The sequence below is a fragment of the Podarcis liolepis genome, assembly GCF_965112155.1.
Source record: "Podarcis liolepis genome assembly, chromosome: 18".
NCBI lineage: Eukaryota > Metazoa > Chordata > Lepidosauria > Squamata > Lacertidae > Podarcis > Podarcis liolepis.
The window spans coordinates 10382130-10395725 of NC_139572.1; the positions used below are offsets into that span (position 1 = coordinate 10382130).

The window sequence follows — 13596 nt, forward strand, 5'->3', positions numbered from 1 at the left end:
TGGAGTCCAATTTTTAAGTAATATTATAGATTGGGGGAATCCCCCATAACCCTATAAATTAGTGAATTCTAGGATTGTGAATAATAATAATAATTTATACCCCACACACTCTGGGCAGCTCCCAACAGAATTAAAGGCACAATAAAACGTCAAAAATTAAAAACCTCCTTAAACAGGGCTGCCTCCAGATGTCTTCTAAAAGTCAGAAAGTTCTTTATTTCCTTGACATCTGGTGGGAGGGTGTTCCACAGGGCGGGCGCCACTACCGAGAAGGCCCTCTGCCTGGTTCCCTGTAGCTTTGCTTCTCGCAGTGAGGGAAGCGCCAGAAGGCCCTCAGAGCTGGACCTCAGCGTCCGGGCAGAACAATGGGGGTGGAGACGCTCCTTCAGGTCTACTGGACGGAGGCCGTTTAGGGCTTTCAAGGTCAGCACCAACACTTTGAATTGTGCTTGGAAATATACTGGGAGCCAGTGTAGGTCTTTCAAGACCGGTGTTATGCGGTCCCAGTCCCCAGTCTGGCTGCCGTATTCTGGATTAGTTGCAGTTTCCAGGTCACCTTCAAAGGTAACCCCACATAGAGCGCATTGCAGTAGTCCAAGCGGGAGATAACCAGAGCATGCACCACTCTGGCGAGACAGTCTGCAAGCAGGTAGGGTCTCATCCTGCGTACCAGATGGAGCTGGTAGACAGCTGCCCTGGACACAGAATGGACCTGCACCTCCGTGGACAGCTATGAGTCCAAAATGACCCCCAGGCTGCGCACCTGGTCCTTCAGGGGTACAGTGACCCCATTCAGGACCAGGGAGTCCTCACACCTGCCCACCTCCTGTCTGTCATGTGACAAAGACACCTGAGAGCCGAAGCAGCAAAGCAGGCTGGGAAGTGCTGGGCCTGCCCAGTCATTTGGGCTTCCTAAAGTTATTCAGGCCTAACGGCTAATTGTTGAGTCATTCTGAGTCATGTGACTTAGCAGCCACTTTCACTTTGTGCTCTCTGTAAGTTGGTAGAGCAGGAGACTCTTAATCTCAGGGCTGTGGGTTCGAGCCCCACCTTGGGTAAAAAGGTTCCTGCACTGCAGGGAGTCGGGCTAGATGACTCTTGCGGTCCCTTCCAACTCTACAATTCTATAAAGATGTCACTGAGAATCTGTTTTCAGTTGTGAGCAGAGTCAGTATGTAATCTCAGTCAGACTATTTGGAACCATCTTGTTTAGGAAGAAGTTCATTTTAACTCAGTAAAGCTCTTATTCATTAAAACTCTGCATTATTAATTTACACTGCGTGTCATTGTCCCCCCAAAACAGTACAGTGGTACCTCAGGTTACAGACACTTCAGGTTACCGACTCCGCTAACCCAGAAATAGTGCTTCAGGTTAAGAACTTTGCTTCAGGATGAGAACAGAAATTGTGCTCCGGTGGCACGGCAGCAGCAGGAGGCCCCATTAGCTAAAGTGGTATCTCAGGTTAAGAACAGTTTCAGGTTAAGAATGGACCTCCAGAACAAATTAAGTTCTTAACCTGAGGTACCACTGTACTACTACTATTACAGTGGTACCTCGAGTTACATATACTTCACGTTACATACGCTTCACGTTACATACACTTCAGGTTACAGACTCTGCTAACCCAGAAATAGTACCTTGGGTTAAGAACTTTGCTTTAGGATGAGAACAGAAATTGTCCTCCGGCGGCGCAGCAGCAGCAGGAGGCCCCCATTAGCTAAAGTGGTGCTTCAGGTTAAGAACAGTTTCAGGTTTAGTACGGACCTCTGGAACGAATTAAGTACTTAACCCGAGGTACCACTGTACTTCTGTCTTGTCAGGATTCAACCTCAATCTGTTAGCCGCCATATCTGGGGTGGGAAGGGAGAAATATATTGTATTTTTCGCTCTATAACACGCACCAGACCATAACACGCACGTAGTTTTTAGAGGAGGAAAACAAGAAAAAAAATATTCTAAACGAAATAGTGGATATATGATTTTTGTGGTTCCTGCTGTGGCCACAGACATGTGATCTGACAATGAGTTTGGAGTAGCCCAATGCAAAAATCCTGAGGATCCATGTGGATCCATGCTTTGTAACCACGGAGGAGGGAAGGAAGGGGAACCATGGATCCTCTGCTCACGACTGCAGCAGATCCCCCCCTGCCACCCGCAGGCATTCACTCCATAACACGCACAGACATTTCCCCTTACTTTCTAGGAGGAAGAAAGTGAGTGTTATGGTGCAAAAAATACGGTAAGCTGCAGAGAGATTCCTGGGTAGCCGGGCCAAGCGAGGGCCATTAAGGGAACAATAGAGGGCCACGGAGGGTTGTTGCCAATGCAAGAAAACTCCCCCCATCTGCCCTGAGACAGAGGGGTTTGAAGGGTGATGGGGGCTGTTTTTGAGCAAGGGTTCTGGGAAGAAGGAGGAGGAGGAGAAAATGAGAGGCATCCATCTTTTGGGGGAGGCAGACTGAAGGTTGCCTGTGCTGCCGCCTCTGGAAATGACTATGCCGCAAGATCGAGACTCCCTCCATGCAGGCTGAAGGTGTAAATAGGTGAGTAAACCTATTCTTAAAGCCACGACAGTCTCCGTCGCATCTTCTATTCTCCAAAGGGACACAGACCCTGCGCGGGTGCCTGGGACCCCAGGGGCTCTTGCCGCTGCTCGGCAGAGAGGGGTGCAGACACCCAAGTTTTGTAAAAGTATCGATTTAATTAATGGAATTTAATTAATTCCAATTTAATTAATGGAATATGCAGAACTTGATAAACTAACAGGAAGGATCCGGAACCGACGAGACCAGAAATTCACGGAAGACTGGAATAAATTTATAGATTATATGAAAAGTATATGTGATGAGCAGATAACGTTTGTAAGCTTTCAGGAAGTTCTGTGAAAATGTACAGTAGAAATATTGTTTAAAAAATAAGATAAAATAAGATATTAATGTTGTGCAATATTAAATTAAGAAATGTGGAAGAAGGGAGTAAAACGGAGAATTATCAGACATGCTGATGGAAGTCCAAAAAGAGGATGTTGGTGATAAATTGGATGTTTTGTTTTGTACAATTTTATATTGGAAAATTAATTAAAAAAATTAAATTCCAAAAAAAAAAAAAAAGTTTTGTAAAAGTATCAGGTACTTCCTATCAAGGACAGTGAACCTGTGAAATTTCTCGACCTCTGTGAAATTCCATGCACACTGACGGCTCCATCTTTACAAGCAAGCAAATGTAAAACCAGTTGTGAACATCGTGTATCTTGATTTCAGTAAGGCTTTTGACAAAGCCCCCATGATATTCTCACAAGGAAATGAGATGAAAAAGATGTTGAAATACACATTTATTAAGAAACCAGAAGCATTTTTACTCGGCATTGTAAGAGATGATATCAATAGACAGGACTGTAAGTTGTTTTTACATGCAATGACAGCAGCAAGAATATTATTGGCACAAAAATGGAAGCAAGAAGAATTACCGACGAAAGAAGAATGGCGGATGAAATTGATGGGCTATGCAGAATTGGATAAATTAACAGGAAGGATTTGAAACCTGCAGGACCAGAGATTCATAGAAGACCGGGGTAAATATACGAACTATTTGAAAAGTAATAGTAATGAACAGATTGCATTAGTAGGATTGCAAGAAGTTTTGTAAGGATGATTATTCGAAATATTGCAAAAAAGACTATGAGGAGAACTATTAGTTAATGATAATGAAGAGTAATAGAAAAATAAAGAAATGCAGAATAAGTGATAAAGAATGAAAAATCATCAGAGGCGTTGACCGAAGTCTAAAATATTGTATAAGATAAGAAGTTAAGTTATATGATTGTGGGAATTGATATGTTAAAAAAACCAATAAAAATGTATATATAAAAAAAGATATTCTCACGAGGAAGTTGGTAAAATGTGGGTTTAATGAGGTAACTGTTAGATGGATTTGTAGCTGGTTGAGTAACTGAACCCAGAGAGTACTCATTAATTGTTCCTCGTCATCCTGGGGAAAAGTGACAAATGGGGTGCCACAGGGTTCTGTCCTGGGCCCGTTGTTGTTCAACATCTTTATAAATGACTTGGACGAAGGAATTGAGGAGATGCTCATCAAAATTGCAGATGACACCAAACTGGGAGGGGTAGCCAATGCCACAGAAGACAGAATCAGGATTCAAGATGACCTCAACGGATTGGAGAACTGGGCTCAAGCTAACAAAATGAATAGGGAGAAATGTACGGTTCTGCACTTAGTCAGGAAGAACCAGATGCACAAAGACAGGATGGGGGACACCTGGCTTACTCGTAGTACATGTGAAAAAGATCTAGGGGTCTTGGTGGACCGCAAGCTGAACACGAGTCCACAGGGTGATGCAGCAGTAAAAAAATCTATTGCTATTCTAGAATGTGTCATAGCGTCATAGAATAATAGAACTGTGGAGATGGAAGGGACCCTTAGGGTCATCTAGTACAACACCCAGCAATGCAGGAATATGCTGTTGTTCCATATGGGGCAAAGACCTGCAACCTTGACATTGTCAGCACCATGCTCTAGGCAGTAATAATCCCACTCTTTTCTGCCTTGGTCAGACCACACCTGGAATTCTGTGTCCAATTCTGGGCACCACAATTGAAGAAGGATGTTGACAAGCTGGAATGTGTGCAGAAGAGGGAAACCAAGATGACGAAGGGTCTGGAAACCAAGCCTGATGAGGAACGGCTGAAGGAGCTGGGAATGTTTAGCCTGGGAAAGAGGAGACTGAGAGAAGGTATGATAGCCATCTTCAAATATCTCAAGGGCTGCCACATGGAAGAGGGAGATGCTTGTTTTCTCCTGCTCCAGAGGGTAGGACTCTAACCCATGGCTTCAAGTTACAAGAAAGGAGATTCCAACTAAACATTCGGAAAAACTTTCTGACAGTGAGAGCTGTTTGACAGTGGAACAGACGCCCACAGGAGATGGTGGACTCTCCTTCCTTTGTGGTTTTTAAACAGAGGTTGAAATGGAAAGCATCTGTCGGGGGTGCTTTACCCTTGAGGTCCCTTTCAACTCTAGGATTCTGTTAAAGCAAACACATCACTGTGGAGCCAAATTCCCACATATGAACATTTTGGGGTGCTAAAGAATCTGTGGATCTCGCAATGTTTCCCAAGAAACACCCTCAACCCGGTTGCTTTTCACACATTTCCTTTCCTTGTCCTACCCCTGGTTACATGACCCAGCCAATAAGGCAGGGGTCGGCAAACTTTTTCAGCAGGGGGCCGGTCCACTGTCCCTCAAACCTTGTGGGGGGCCGGACTATATTTTTTGGGGGGAAATGAATGAATTCCTATGCCCCACAAATAACCCAGAGATACATTTTAAATAAAAGGACACATTCTACTCATGTAAAAACACGCTGATTCCCAGATCATCCGTGGGCGGGATTTAGAAGGCGATTGGGCCGGATCCGGCCCCCGGGCCTTAGTTTGCCTACCCATGCAAACTTGTCAGATGTGTGGCTTGTCAGATTCGGCTTTGTGATGATCCTGCGTCCCCCTGGTCCTCCTTCAAGAAGACTTCAGGTTTAGCCTGACCATGCCTTCCTCATTCCACCCCTTTCTCATTTTCAGAATTCCACCATGCAATTCCTGCAAATCCTAGTGGGAACTAAATATGTGGGCCACAATATGTTGTAATTATACTTTATCTCCAAACTATAATCCTCAGTACTGTACATATATATATATATATATATATATATATATATATATATATATATAAAAAATCCAAACCTACCCGGAATCTCTACTGTAGCTGATGAAACTGTTGTCCTCGCAGAGGGAGATGTCGCAGTCAGGAGGGAGATGGTTGTCTCTTCAAATGAGATTCCCTTCGTTCTCTCTGGGACAGAGCTTGGGACCTTTTTGGCTGAGGTGACCTCTGTGGCTAATGGGGTAGTAGACAGCAAAGGGGTCGTCTTTGCAGAGACCATTGCTGTAGTTGTGGGAGATGTGGGTGTCTCGGTGGTACTCCTCACAGTCTGGATAACTGGAGATGCCTCCAGCTCAGTGGATGTTGAACCTGGAGTAGAGTGAGAAATTGTTGTTTCAGCTGCCGTCTTTCCCGTTTCGATAACTGAAGTTGTTGGAGGTGGGCTTGAGGTCTCCTCCCTGCTCTCTGTAGGGGTTCCGCTACTTGTTGGTGATGGGGCACTTTCTTCAGCTGAAGTCCCCTCTCCGCTCTTGGTGGATGTGCCTGGAGTAGAGTGTGAAATCGTTGTTTCAGCTGCCGTCTTTCCCGTTTCGATAACTGAAGTTGTTGGAGGTGGGCTTGAGGTCTCCTCCCTGCTCTCTGTTGGGGTTCCGCTACTTGTTGATGATGGGGCACTTTCTTCAGCTGAGGTCCCCTCTCCGCTCTTGGTGGATGTACCTGGAGTAGAGTGAGAATTCGTTGTTTCAGCTGCCGTCTTTCCCGTTTGAATAAGTGAAGTTGTTGAAGGTGGGCTTGACGTCTCTTCTCTGCTCTCTGTTGGCGTTCCGCTACTTGTTGGTGATGGGGCACTTTCTTCAGCTGAGGTCCCCTCTCCGCTCTTGGTGGATGTACTTGGAGTAGAGTGAGAAATCGTTGTTTCAGCTGCCGTCTTTCCCGTTTCAAGAACTGAAGTTGTTGGAGGTGGGCTTGACGTCTCTTCTCTACTCTCTGTAGGTGTTCCGCTACTTGTTGATGATGGGGCACTTTCTTCAGCTGAGGTCCCCTCTCCGCTCTTGGTGGATGTACCTGGAGTAGAGTGAGAATTCGTTGTTTCAGCTGCCGTCTTTTCCGTTTCGATAACTGATGTTGTTGGAGGTGGGCTTGAGGTCTCCTCTCTGCTCTCTGTAGGGGTTCCGCTACTTGTTGGCGATGGGGCACTTTCTTCAGCTGAGGTCCCCTCTCCGCTCTTGGTGGATGAACCTGGAGTAGAGTGAGAAATCGTTGTTTCAGCTGCCGTCTTTTCCGTTTCGATAACTGATGTTGTTGGAGGTGGGCTTGAGGTCTCCTCTCTGCTCTCTGTAGGGGTTCCGCTACTTGTTGGCGATGGGGCACTTTCTTCAGCTGAGGTCCCCTCTCCGCTCTTGGTGGATGTACCTGGAGTAGAGTGAGAAATCGTTGTTTCAGCTGCCATCTTTCCCGTTTCGATAACTGAAGTTGTTGGAGGTGGGCTTGAGGTCTCCTCTCTGATCTCTGTAGGGGTTCCGCTACTTGTCGGTGATGGGGCACTTTCTTCAGCTGAGGTCCCCTCTCCGCTCTTGGTGGATGTACCTGGAGTAGAGTGAGAAATCGTTGTTTCAGCTGCCGTCCTTCCCGTTTCGATAACTGAAGTTGTTGGAGGTGGGCTTGAGGTCTCCTCTCTGCTCTCTGTAGGGGTTCCGCTACTTGTTGGTGATGGGGCACTTTCTTCAGCTGAGGTCCCCTCTCCGCTCTTGGTGGATGTACCTGGAGTAGTGTGAGAAATCGTTGTTTCAGCTGCCGTCCTTCCCGTTTCGATAACTGAAGTTGTTGGAGGTGGGCTTGAGGTCTCCTCTCTGCTCTCTGTAGGGGTTCCGCTACTTGTTGGTGATGGGGCACTTTCTTCAGCTGAGGTCCCCTCTCCGCTCTTGGTGGATGTACCTGGACTAGAGTGAGAAATCGTTGTTTCAGCTGCCGTCCTTCCCGTTTCGATAACTGAAGTTGTTGGAGGTGGGCTTGAGGTCTCCTCTCTGCTCTCTGTAGGAGTTCCGCTACTTGTTGACGATGGGGCACTTTCTTCAGCTGAGGTCCCCTCTCCGCTCTTGGTGGATGTACCTGGACTAGAGTGAGAAATCGTTGTTTCAGCTGCCGTCTTTCCCATTTCGATAACTGAAACTGTTGAAGGTGAGCTTGAGGTCTCCTCCCTGCTCTCTGTAGGGGTTCCGCTACTTGTTGATGATGGGGCACTTTCTTCAGCTGAGGTCCCCTCTCCACTCTTGGTGGATGTACCTGGAGTAGAGTGAGAAATCGTTGTTTCAGCTGCCGTCCTTCCCGTTTCGATAACTGAAGTTGTTGGAGGTGGGCTTGAGGTCTCCTCTCTGCTCTCTGTAGGGGTTCCGCTACTTGTTGGTGATGGGGCACTTTCTTCAGCTGAGGTCCCCTCTCCGCTCTTGGTGGATGTACCTGGACTAGAGTGAGAAATCGTTGTTTCAGCTGCCGTCCTTCCCGTTTCGATAACTGAAGTTGTTGGAGGTGGGCTTGAGGTCTCCTCTCTGCTCTCTGTAGGGGTTCCGCTACTTGTTGGTGATGGGGCACTTTCTTCAGCTGAGGTCCCCTCTCCGCTCTTGGTGGATGTACCTGGACTAGAGTGAGAAATCGTTGTTTCAGCTGCCGTCTTTCCCATTTCGATAACTGAAACTGTTGAAGGTGAGCTTGAGGTCTCCTCCCTGCTCTCTGTAGGGGTTCCGCTACTTGTTGATGATGGGGCACTTTCTTCAGCTGAGGTCCCCTCTCCACTCTTGGTGGATGTACCTGGAGTAGAGTGAGAAATCGTTGTTTCAGCTGCCGTCTTTCCCATTTGAATAAGTGAAGTTGTTGGAGGTGGGCTTGACGTCTCCTCTCTGCTCTCTGTAGGGGTTCCGCTACTTGTTGGTGATGGGGCACTTTCTTCAGCTGAGGTCCCCTCTCTGCTCTTGGTGGCTGTACCTGGAGTAGAGTGAGAAATCGTTGTTTCAGCTTCCGTCTTTCCCGTTTCGATAACTGAAGTTGTTGGAGGTGGGCTTGACGACTCCTCTCTGCTTTCTGTAGGGGTTCCTCTACTTGTTGGTGATGGGGCACTTTCTTCAGCTGAGGTCCCCTCTCCGCTCTTGGTGGATGTACCTGGAGTAGAGTGATAAATCGTTGTTTCAGCTGCCGACTTTTCCGTTTGGATAACTGAAACTGTTGGAGGTGGGCTTGAGGTCTCCTCCCTGCTCTCTGTAGGGGTTCCGCTACTTGTTGGCGATGGGGCACTTTCTTCAGCTGAGGTCCCCTGTACGCTCTTGGTGGATGTACCTGGAGTAGAGTGAGAAATCATTGTTTCAGCTGCCGTCTTTCCCGTTTCAATAACTGAAGTTGTTGAAGATGGGCTTGAGGTCTCCTCCCTGCTCTCTGTAGGGGTTCCTCTACTTGTTGATGATGGGGCACTTTCTTCAGCTGAGGTCCCCTCTCCGCTCTTGGTGGATGTACCTGGACTAGAGTGAGAAATCGTTGTTTCAGCTGCCGTCCTTCCCGTTTCGATAACTGAAGTTGTTGGAGGTGGGCTTGAGGTCTCCTCTCTGCTCTCTGTAGGGGTTCCGCTACTTGTTGGTGATGGGGCACTTTCTTCAGCTGAGGTCCCCTCTCCGCTCTTGGTGGATGTACCTGGACTAGAGTGAGAAATCGTTGTTTCAGCTGCCGTCCTTCCCGTTTCAATAACTGAAGTTGTTGAAGATGGGCTTGAGGTCTCCTCCCTGCTCTCTGTAGGGGTTCCTCTACTTGTTGATGATGGGGCACTTTCTTCAGCTGAGGTCCCCTCTCCGCTCTTGGTGGATGTACCTGGACTAGAGTGAGAAATCGTTGTTTCAGCTGCCGTCCTTCCCGTTTCGATAACTGAAGTTGTTGGAGGTGGGCTTGAGGTCTCCTCTCTGCTCTCTGTAGGGGTTCCGCTACTTGTTGGTGATGGGGCACTTTCTTCAGCTGAGGTCCCCTCTCCGCTCTTGGTGGATGTACCTGGACTAGAGTGAGAAATCGTTGTTTCAGCTGCCGTCCTTCCCGTTTCGATAACTGAAGTTGTTGGAGGTGGGCTTGAGGTCTCCTCTCTGCTCTCTGTAGGGGTTCCGCTACTTGTTGGTGATGGGGCACTTTCTTCAGCTGAGGTCCCCTCTCCGCTCTTGGTGGATGTACCTGGACTAGAGTGAGAAATCGTTGTTTCAGCTGCCGTCCTTCCCGTTTCGATAACTGATGTTGTTGGAGGTGGGCTTGAGGTCTCCTCTCTGCTCTCTGTAGGGGTTCCGCTACTTGTTGGCGATGGGGCACTTTCTTCAGCTGAGGTCCCCTCTCCGCTCTTGGTGGATGTACCTGGACTAGAGTGAGAAATCGTTGTTTCAGCTGCCGTCTTTCCCGTTTCGATAACTGATGTTGTTGGAGGTGGGCTTGAGGTCTCCTCTCTGCTCTCTGTAGGGGTTCCGCTACTTGTTGGCGATGGGGCACTTTCTTCAGCAGAGGTCCCCTCTAGGCTCTTGGTGGATGTACCTGGAGTAGAGTGAGAAATCGTTGTTTCAGCTGCCGTCTTTCCCGTTTTAATAACTGAAGTTGTTGGAGGTGGGCTTGACGTCTCCTCTCTACTTTCTGTAGGGGTTCCGCTACTTGTTGGTGATGGGGCACTTTCATCAGCTGAGGTCCCCTCTCCGCTCTTGGTGGATGTACCTGGAGTAGAGTGAGAAATCGTTGTTTCAGCTTCCGTCTTTCCCGTTTCGATAACTGAAGTTGTTGGAGGTGGGCTTGACGTCTCCTCTCTGCTTTCTGTAGGGGTTCCGCTACTTGTTGACGATGGGGCACTTTCTTCAGCTGAGGTCCCCTCTCCGCTCTTGGTGGAGGTACCTGGAGTAGAGTGAGAAATCGTTGTTTCAGCTGCCGTCTTTCCCGTTTTAATAACTGAAGTTGTTGGAGGTGGGCTTGACGTCTCCTCTCTACTTTCTGTAGGGGTTCCGCTACTTGTTGGTGATGGGGCACTTTCATCAGCTGAGGTCCCCTCTCCGCTCTTGGTGGATGTACCTGGACTAGAGTGAGAAATCGTTGTTTCAGCTGCCGTCTTTCCCGTTTCAATAACTGATGTTGTTGGAGGTGGGCTTGAGGTCTCCTCTCTGCTCTCTGTAGGGGTTCCGCTACTTGTTGGCGATGGGGCACTTTCTTCAGCAGAGGTCCCCTCTAGGCTCTTGGTGGATGTACCTGGAGTAGAGTGAGAAATCGTTGTTTCAGCTGCCGTCTTTCCCGTTTCAATAACTGAAGTTGTTGGAGGTGGGCTTGACATCTCCTCTCTGCTCTCTGTAGGGGTTCCGCTACTTGTTGGTGATGGGGCACTTTCTTCAGCTGAGGTCCCCTCTCCGCTCTTGGTGGATGTACCTGGACTAGAGTGAGAAATCGTTGTTTCAGCTTCCGTCTTTCCCGTTTCGACAACTGAAGTTGTTGGAGGTGGGCTTGAGGTCTCCTCTCTGCTCTCTGTAGGGGTTCCGCTACTTGTTGGTGATGGGGCACTTTCTTCAGCTGAGGTCCCCTCTCCGCTTATGGTGGATGTACCTGGAGTAGAGTGAGAAATCGTTGTTTCAGCTGCCGTCTTTCCCGTTTCGATAACTGAAACTGTTGAAGGTGAGCTTGAGGTCTCCTCCCTGCTCTCTGTAGGGGTTCCTCTACTTGTTGATGATGGGGCACTTTCTTCAACTGAGGTCCCCTCTCCGCTCTTGGTGGATGTACCTGGACTAGAGTGAGAAATCGTTGTTTCAGCTGCCGTCTTTCCCGTTTCAATAACTGATGTTGTTGGAGGTGGGCTTGAGGTCTCCTCTCTGCTCTCTGTAGGGGTTCCGCTACTTGTTGGCGATGGGGCACTTTCTTCAGCAGAGGTCCCCTCTAGGCTCTTGGTGGATGTACCTGGAGTAGAGTGAGAAATCGTTGTTTCAGCTGCCGTCTTTCCCGTTTCAATAACTGAAGTTGTTGGAGGTGGGCTTGACATCTCCTCTCTGCTCACTGTAGGGGTTCCGCTACTTGTTGGTGATGGGGCACTTTCTTCAGCTGAGGTCCCCTCTCCGCTCTTGGTGGATGTACCTGGACTAGAGTGAGAAATCGTTGTTTCAGCTTCCGTCTTTCCCGTTTCGACAACTGAAGTTGTTGGAGGTGGGCTTGAGGTCTCCTCTCTGCTCTCTGTAGGGGTTCCGCTACTTGTTGGTGATGGGGCACTTTCTTCAGCTGAGGTCCCCTCTCCGCTCTTGGTGGATGTACCTGGAGTAGAGTGATAAATCGTTGTTTCAGCTGCCGTCTTTCCCGTTTCGATAACTGAAACTGTTGAAGGTGAGCTTGAGGTCTCCTCCCTGCTCTCTGTAGGGGTTCCTCTACTTGTTGATGATGGGGCACTTTCTTCAGCTGAGGTCCCCTCTCCGCTCTTGGTGGATGTACCTGGAGTAGAGTGATAAATCGTTGTTTCAGCTGCCGACTTTTCCGTTTCGATAACTGATGTTGTTGGAGGTGGGCTTGAGGTCTCCTCTCTGCTCTCTGTAGGGGTTCCGCTACTTGTTGGCGATGGGGCACTTTCTTCAGCAGAGGTCCCCTCTAGGCTCTTGGTGGATGTACCTGGAGTAGAGTGAGAAATCGTTGTTTCAGCTGCCGTCTTTCCCGTTTCAATAACTGAAGTTGTTGGAGGTGGGCTTGACGTCTCCTCTCTACTTTCTGTAGGGGTTCCGCTACTTGTTGGTGATGGGGCACTTTCTTCAACAGAGGTCCCCTCTCCGCTCTTGGTGGATGTACCTGGACTAGAGTGAGAAATCGTTGTTTCAGCTGCCGTCTTTCCCATTTCAATAACTGATGTTGTTGGAGGTGGGCTTGAGGTCTCCTCTCTGCTCTCTGTAGGGGTTCCGCTACTTGTTGGTGATGGGGCACTTTCTTCAGCTGAGGTCCCCTCTCCGCTCTTGGTGGATGTACCTGGACTAGAGTGAGAAATCGTTGTTTCAGCTTCCGTCTTTCCCGTTTCGACAACTGAAGTTGTTGGAGGTGGGCTTGAGGTCTCCTCTCTGCTCTCTGTTGGTGTTCCGCTACTTATTGGTGATGGGGCACTTTCTTCAGCTGAGGTCCCCTCTCCGCTTATGGTGGATGTACCTGGAGTAGAGTGAGAAATCGTTGTTTCAGCTTCCGTCTTTCCCGTTTCGATAACTGAAGTTGTTGGAGGTGGGCTTGAGGTCTCCTCTCTGCTCTCTGTAGGGGTTCCGCTACTTGTTGGTGATGGGGCACTTTCTTCAGCTGAGGTCCCCTCTCCTCTCTTGGTGGATGTACCTGGAACAGAGTGAGATATCGTTGTTTTAGCTGCCGTCTTTCCCGTTTCAATAACTGAAGTTGTTGAAGGTGGGCTTGAGGTCTCCTCCCTGCTCTCTGTAGGGGTTCCTCTACTTGTTGATGATGGGGCACTTTCTTCAGCTGAGGTCCCCTCTCCGCTCTTGGTGGATGTACCTGGAGTAGAGTGATAAATCGTTGTTTCAGCTGCCGACTTTTCCGTTTCGATAACTGATGTTGTTGGAGGTGGGCTTGAGGTCTCCTCTCTGCTCTCTGTAGGGGTTCCGCTACTTGTTGGTGATGGGGTACTTTCTTCAGCAGAGGTCCCCTCTAGGCTCTTGGTGGATGTATCTGGAGTAGAGTGAGAAATCGTTGTTTCAGCTGCCGTCTTTCCCGTTTCAATAACTGAAGTTGTTGGAGGTGGGCTTGACGTCTCCTCTCTACTTTCTGTAGGGGTTCCGCTACTTGTTGGTGATGGGGCACTTTCTTCAGCTGAGGTCCCCTCTCCGCTCTTGGTGGATGTACCTGGACTAGAGTGAGAAATCGTTGTTTCAGCTGCCGTCTTTCCCGTTTCGATAACTGAAGTTGTTGGA

The 13596-nt window shown here is 48.6% G+C and overlaps 1 protein-coding gene across 2 annotated transcripts in view; it reads left to right on the top strand.

Moving 5' to 3' along the window:
* The first annotated feature begins 1309 nt into the window (after positions 1–1309).
* Positions 1310–13596, top strand: part of LOC310697521 (uncharacterized protein) — a 119158-nt gene continuing 106871 nt past the window's right edge. For both annotated transcript variants that reach the window (XM_083484240.1, XM_083484238.1), the window contains exons 1-2: positions 1310–1877; positions 2246–2544. The gene's annotated coding sequence lies outside the window, so the exon portion shown is untranslated. The remainder of the gene's footprint in view (positions 1878–2245; positions 2545–13596) is intronic.